Below are 7102 nucleotides of genomic sequence, written 5' to 3'. Positions count from 1 at the left end.
TTCCAGACAAACACACAAAGGCGCCGCGGGCGTGTCGGGAATCCCTCGCTGGATTCTGCAGAACGCACTCGGCCGATAGTCGACTGCCGTTTAATTTACGCATTGAAAATTCTATGTGAGGCAAGTACAAATTTATACGTTTATAATGATTTATACATAAACAATGACAAATCGCCTTGCAAATGTCCCTGACTGAAATAAACTTTTTTTTTTTTTTTTTTGCTTTCCCCACGAACCAACTCAGCAGTGCAGTGCTCCATTACAAATGGGGACACACACTTTTTAAGAGCGATATAAAACTAAGCCGATTTCAATGTGACGGCCACCTAAGTGTATTGTTTCGAGACTAAGAGACGAATACAACCAACCAGGGTAAAACTGCATCAACCTGCAGTTTTTGGCAGTAACCACTAGAGGCTTTTTCAAAGGCACTTACATCTGTAATAGACCCACTGTTATATTCTATTATGGAGAAAAAAAACATAATGGCCACCACTAAATAACAGTAACCACACACAATGAATTAAACCTGAATGTTTTTTCTTGAAAAGCACATTTTTGTCATAATGCATTCAGATAGCAGATAGCTGGAGAGTGGGATTCTATATTCGGTTACCATTAAACATAATCAGAATAATAATCTGCAGCTACTCGCTCGGACTACCAGCTTTTCACACAGTTGGAAAAGCTGCAGCCCTGTCCATCGAAGTGCATTTCTTCACTAGTAGCCCAAAAAAATAAAAAATAAGAAAAAAATTCCTGTAACTCTGGCGTTGAGTTAAAAAAAATTCAAAAATAAATAATAGTGCATTATGGTTTACGCATGTCAGTCTGGGCAAGCTAGAGATAATTTCTCTCATTTATTAGCCTGGGACCTCAGCTGCAGGGCTGCAGTGTAGAGGAAACATTACTGTGAACATTGAAGATGTTTCACCCACATAAACAATACAAGAGATATATACAAAAAAAAAAAAACGGTTTAGACATCTTTATATTTAAAAGATTAGTTGTCTGACAAAAAAAAAGTGGAATATTTTGCTTCAATTTAAAGGACTAACGCACTTCTAAAGACTCCAGGAAAGTGTGCTGCATTTGTAGGTTGTGTGTCCTCATTTTTGAAAACGCGTTCACCATCTGTACCACTGAAGCTTCCATAGACTGCACACTCTCAGCTCGGGCTGCGTGACTGTTTTAGAAGAAAACTCTGTTTACCGTCGGTGATGTCTCTGTCGTCTGTCTCATAAGGATAATCAGTATATCTCTCATGTGTAATCGGTACGTTGGATGGAATATATAAATATATAAATATAAATATACATACTGTTACAGGATGGTTGTACAAATAACGGTGTATGATAGAAACAGGATATATTATCATGTCTAGTCTGTAGATTTTTGTAACCTTGCACAAACATTAACGGAAACAATAAAACAATGGAACCTGACTGACCTGTGTCCTTGTGTTGCTTCTCAATGTTGAATATCGTTTCATATTTTCTGCGACACCTGGCAACAGCTGCCACACTCGATCTGGATACTTACTGAATGCGCATCGTTAATATTCTCTATTTGCGTCTATTTATTGTTAGACTTGGCATGTAATTGGTGGTGAGCTGAGGATTTTAGGGGGACTTTACTTGTCAGTAGAGGTTTTGTGTTGCTCCCACTGACTGTGTTTTATGGTTTGAAAATGGAGGCCAAAGTGAAAGTTCCAAAAACGTGCATGGTGTTGGGTGCAAAAATACAAAAATGAAAAAAATGAATGGTTGACATAAAAATTAGCCCTAAATTCATGCCTTTACAAACCAGTTACATTTTTTGTTGGTCTAAATAACTATTTAAAAAAATCATTAAATAGGTGAAATGACTCTTTAAAATGATGATTATTATTATCATCATTATCATTATGTGCATGATATATTGATTCATATTATTTACTTTCTCTTGCTGTCGCCAAAGCTTACAGTTACCATTTGTGTCCAGAGGATGGAGACATTGTCTTGCTGAAATAAACGCTGATAATAAACGACTCCAAAATATGGGTTTTTAAAAAAAACAGAGAGATAGAGAGAGAGCTAAATTAAAATTCTTAATAGAATGAAGATGATTGCCAATATAGAAAACAGAGTCTGACGTTCTCTGATCTCTATGTCTTGATCAGTGCCTCGTCTGCGACAGGCTGTTCTGTTCCTCTTCGAGTCAAGCACACAAAGGCAGGTTTTAATTCGTTTAGGTGTGTTCATTCTGATTAAACTGGGAATGCGATCGGATTATGAACCTGCTGGAGGCCTGAATGGCTGCCAAGAGGAGAGCAGCCACCTGGGGGCGAGCACTCAAGACAGGACCTCCTGGTTCAAAGGGCCTTTTCAGACCTGATGAGATTATCAAGGCCACTAGCTAATACTGTAGTTGATGCAGCTTTGCCAGAACTCCAATCACCGACACCTCTTGTCAAGTCACAGGTGATATTCTAAATATTATCAGCTGTTTCCCATTTCATTCCAGATGCTCCAGTGGCCAAGTGTATAGCAACCACACGTTAAATTTGCCTTAAGTTTTGGAACACTTGAATAAGTGAACTTCAGCCTCGGTGAGGACTTTTTAATTTCAATTTATTTATCTTTCAAGAGTGCAGTGTGTACAGCTTTCCCATTTTGCAGGGATGTGATTGTACCCAAATTTAGCCAGGGGCTAATTGACATTAGTTTACAGTCTCCCTGCCTGTTGTTATAAGCACAGTGCCTTTAAAAGGAGGTGAACAACAGCAGTAAAGAGCAACAGTCACAAGCAGTTCATATTGCAATACACTCCAGAGTCCAGTTCACAGTTATTGTTTAGAGTGGTTATGAATGTAGGTTTGATAGGGATTAAAGTGCTTCAAATGGGGCAGTAAAGTGCTGGAGTTAGATGTATAAGTAGCAGGTGTTGAAGTGCTTGAGTTAGGCAGGAAACTCAATTTCCTCCATCAAAAAAAAACATAATGGCAGGTCTGGCTTGCAACTTAACTTCAATGAGGGGCTCCACCATGGGAAAATAATGATGTGCAAGTGTGATGGGAAAGACCCATGGGAACAATAAGCCAACGTTATCCATCAACCGTTTGGAAGGGCAGCATCAGGTGAGCTTGTGCTTTAAATAGATCATGTGCTCTTCAATGAGAAACTAGCATCCTGCTCCAGCTAACGGCAATGCTATGATTATGAGCTCAACAGAAGATGAAGCACCCCAAGTCTTGCACATGCATGCGGTATATAGCCATGTAAACTTCACTCAACCCACCGCCAGGACCCGGGTGACACTGAGCCAACACCTGGTGTGATTCTATTTAAACTACTGTAGGTGGCGCAGTTGTTAGCGCTGCGGCTAAGATCTGTCTGTGTGGCATTCACACGCTCTCTCCATGTTTGCGTGCAGATCCTCTCGCTGCTTCGGTTTCCTCCCACAATCCAAAAAAAAATAAATAAAATGTTAGAACTCCACCTGGGTCAGGGCTAACCATCAATTCTGATCTTGTAATTTCATTGTACATTCTTTCTACAATTGCATTTACTGTAACGTTCAAATGATGACTCAGAATTGGCATTTTAAGGTCTTGGAACTGAGAATCAAGAATTAATCATTATTCATTCATAATTAAACTGGAGTTCAGGTTTGCTACTACACGATGGAAACCTTACGACGCCCTTTTACACCGTTAATGAGATGTGGTACATGCATATAATTCAACATGACTCTAGTTTGCACTGTTTTTCAACTGGCCTCATATACGTTATGAAATGAGTGAATTCATGTTTCCGGGTTGGGCAGAATTCTTTCAGCACCGTTTCCCTGAATACCTCAGACTCACCTCTCGGTCAAAAATGTGATTAGCCCCACTCTGCTCAGTGCGTTCATGTCAGCTCTGAACTGACGGGTACAAGTGGCTGAGACAACATTCAATGCCAGAGTTTGCAAACTTAACTCATATTTATCAGCACCCGTGACATAATTATTGACGGGTGCGCGTGTTTTTAAACAAATACACTTTTTCATATTCACTTTATAAATGGCTACCAATTCACTCCAGAAGACATTTTCATTGTTGTACCTTCTTTTGTCAGGATTCTTAGACAAATTGGTAGACATTCTGTCATGTGCAAAGCACCGTTAGACTGGAATAAATTACAGAATGAGCTTAAAGCCATTACATCATCATATTTTCAAGACTTTCCCGTTAAGTTATTTTTCGTTTGCTTGTTCTTTCTTGCCTTTTTCTGTGATATTTGTTGGTTGGGGAGGGTTTATGAGCCTTAATTAGGCTCATGACTGAGGTTGTGTCCTCAATTCTGATGATTTTGGAAAGGTGGTTGAACATCAAACTCACAACACAAACTCAGCGGAGCATAAAAAGGGTCTCCTGCTAAAGTAAAGCCAGAACAAGAAGGGCAACCTCCGAATCAAGATTTTATATAATTAAATTTAAACAAAACAGGCAGACCGTCTTCTAGTACCGTTAGTGCTCACAGCTCGAGGCCAGAAGCTGTTCAACATGCTTGTCAAAGGTTAATAGAGACGAATATGCCTGCAAACCAGGGATTCCGTTAACCCTTCACAGGGCACTCCGTCAAGGCAGGACTCAGACGCAGAGATCTTAGATATACCGGACTTTATTGGAATCACTAATGACCTCTAAACAGAGTGACAAAATAATAGGCTATGAAATTCCTTAGTTAACCTTACCTAGCTCTCCAAACAATGTAAAAAAAGATGGACAAAAAAAAGTCACTCCAGGAGGAGGAAAAAGGCTAATGACTATTTCGAAGAAAAAAAATTAAATCAAAAAGCTCTGACAGGAGGAATAAAGCCAATGACCGTCATCATGAAAAGATATAACAAATCAAAATGCTCCGACAGGAAGAAAACCAGACCTAATAAAAAAAAAAACATAAAACTCACAACTGAAAACAGAGGATCTAGAAACTACTAAGAAACTTTAACGATGAAATCAAAATTACTCTCAAAGAGGAAAACAAAACAGCTATGAAAATAAACTACGACAAGAGCGCTAAAGTAAGCTATAAAAGTCACAAACAAACAAAAGATATCACCTGTCTTAAAGAACAAAGGTTCACTTGCGGTGGTGGATGAGGATGAGGGCTGTGGACAGGCTCGTGTGCCTGGGCTACACACAAAGACACTCTGGCAAGAGACAAGGGAGATGCAGACTACTTAAGCACAGGGAGGGTAATGGGGAACAGGTGAAAACAATCGGTAATCGGGTCAGACACACAGGTGGGTGTGACACACCCAGTGAAACAATTAGAAGTTAGAGTGTAACTTATTGTTGATGGGGGATATTTACCTTTTTAAAAATTGGCTAGTTTAGGCTTTTGAATTAATGTATGTAAAAAACTAAATCTTAAAGTTCTCCTAAAACTATCCTTTTGGACTTTACACGTGTGATGAGGAATGTGTCATTAGTCAAGCAGCTCATAGAGTGTAAACTCAACTTCAGCAAGTCACTGCATGTAAAACAAATATACACAAATATATAAACAAATATTTATTTGTAAAACAAAACCAAAACAAAGGAACTGAATATGATATAATTATGTGTAATAATATATCTTTGGAAATGACCAGATATGGTTCCTAGCTCAATAAAGGGTTACTTTTTTTTCTCCTTAGTGTCTGTGTCTCCCCAAGCAAGAGGGAGCAACTGAGAGGAAAAGCCCAGAATTGCAAGTGTCCTAAGTTAGAAACACTGAGCTGCTGTTACGCTCCAATGAATTATCAGCGACCAGAATGATCCCGGTGATGTAACCTCCTCTCCTCACTCCTCCTCCTCCTCCTCCTACAGCCCATGGTGCAAACTTCCAGTAGTCTGTTTCCAATCAGAAGGACATGCGGCGTCGTATTGCGCTGCCTGCCATCGACTCCCCGGCCCTGTCAGACTTCACCGGCTGCAGCTCCAAGGTGCTGGAGCAACTGTCAGAAAGATGCAGATGATAAACGTCGTCTCTCAGCCGATTGGAATTTTGGATCCTGAGAGAGGACCTGGAGAGACGATACAGTCAGACAGGCAGTGACCGCGGGCAACCGTCAGAGTGCCAAAGACAATCCCGTCAGGTGATTCAAATCTCAGCCTTGGACTTTTCATCAGTGGGTCTCAGGGGCTAATTGATGAATGCAAGTTGTCGCTGTCCTACAAGGTAGATGGCTAAACTGTGGCGGGGGACATTAGGATGATAATAACAGTGAATGTCAATAAATAACATCTACAATTCACAACCTTTACCCCTGCGTCTGCTAGCTTTTCAAAATAAAAGTTTTTTTTTTTAAACCTAAAATAAATCCAATCTGAACTCAGTATTTAAATATCCATGAATTTACGTCTTGTACCATTTATGTTTCTTGTTAAAATGAACTACACCTCCAGGAGGCACCTTCTATATAAACGTCAGTCACTTTGCGCTGTGAAAGCCTTTCGGTTTAGGTTTCCATACCACATTTGTTTGTGGAAGATCTTATTTTCAAACCATTTGAACAATTTTGCAAATCATACCTCAAGTCGTATTTTCATGATGAACCAAAAAATTTGATTTCTAACAAACGGAAAAGCAGCTTTTGCACCCAAAACCACCACCACCACCCTTCACGCAGGATTTTGTTCACAATGCATATTTTTATGGTTTCAGCAGCAGAATGAAAGCAAAGTTATGAGTGTAGATTTGTCGTCTTCTCTACAAAATATTTCAGCTATATTTCGTTTGCTCGGTGTTGGAAATCCCGCATGCAACCACCTTCGCTGTTGGCAGAGGCTATGTTGGCATTTGGAATTTAGGATTGCTTCACAGCAGGAGACGTGTCATGTGTTCAACGTGTATGCGGAATTTCTGTCCTCTCAACCACAAAGCCCACTGGGTCCATTATGTAAATGGCCAGGAGCAGCGCTGAGATTTGATAGAAGTCAGTAAATCTCATGAGGAGCTTCGAGCCTAAGTTGCTGCCGAAAGTGCCCCAGTATCAATTTCACGGGTATCGTCTGTCTCTCTTTTAATATGAGGTGCAGATGTTGGATGCCTTTCCCACATTTGAGATGCCGTGTCTGCCTGTTATGAAA

The 7102-nt window shown here is 40.0% G+C and overlaps 1 protein-coding gene across 2 annotated transcripts in view; it reads left to right on the top strand.

The window, feature by feature from the left end:
• The window catches only part of LOC142895710 (SLIT-ROBO Rho GTPase-activating protein 3-like), a 36629-nt gene extending 35184 nt beyond the window's left edge, over positions 1-1445 (top strand). For both annotated transcript variants that reach the window (XM_076036939.1, XM_076036940.1), the window contains exon 22: positions 1-1445. This exon is cut by the window's left edge and continues 966 nt beyond it. The gene's annotated coding sequence lies outside the window, so the exon portion shown is untranslated.
• The last annotated feature ends 5657 nt before the right edge of the window (positions 1446-7102 follow it).

Source organism: Nelusetta ayraudi, unplaced genomic scaffold (genome assembly GCF_046127955.1).
Source record: "Nelusetta ayraudi isolate G7.1 ecotype Tasmania unplaced genomic scaffold, CSIRO-AGI_Nayr_v1 ptg000050l, whole genome shotgun sequence".
NCBI lineage: Eukaryota > Metazoa > Chordata > Actinopteri > Tetraodontiformes > Monacanthidae > Nelusetta > Nelusetta ayraudi.
This window is presented reverse-complemented; position numbering and strand designations above follow the sequence as displayed.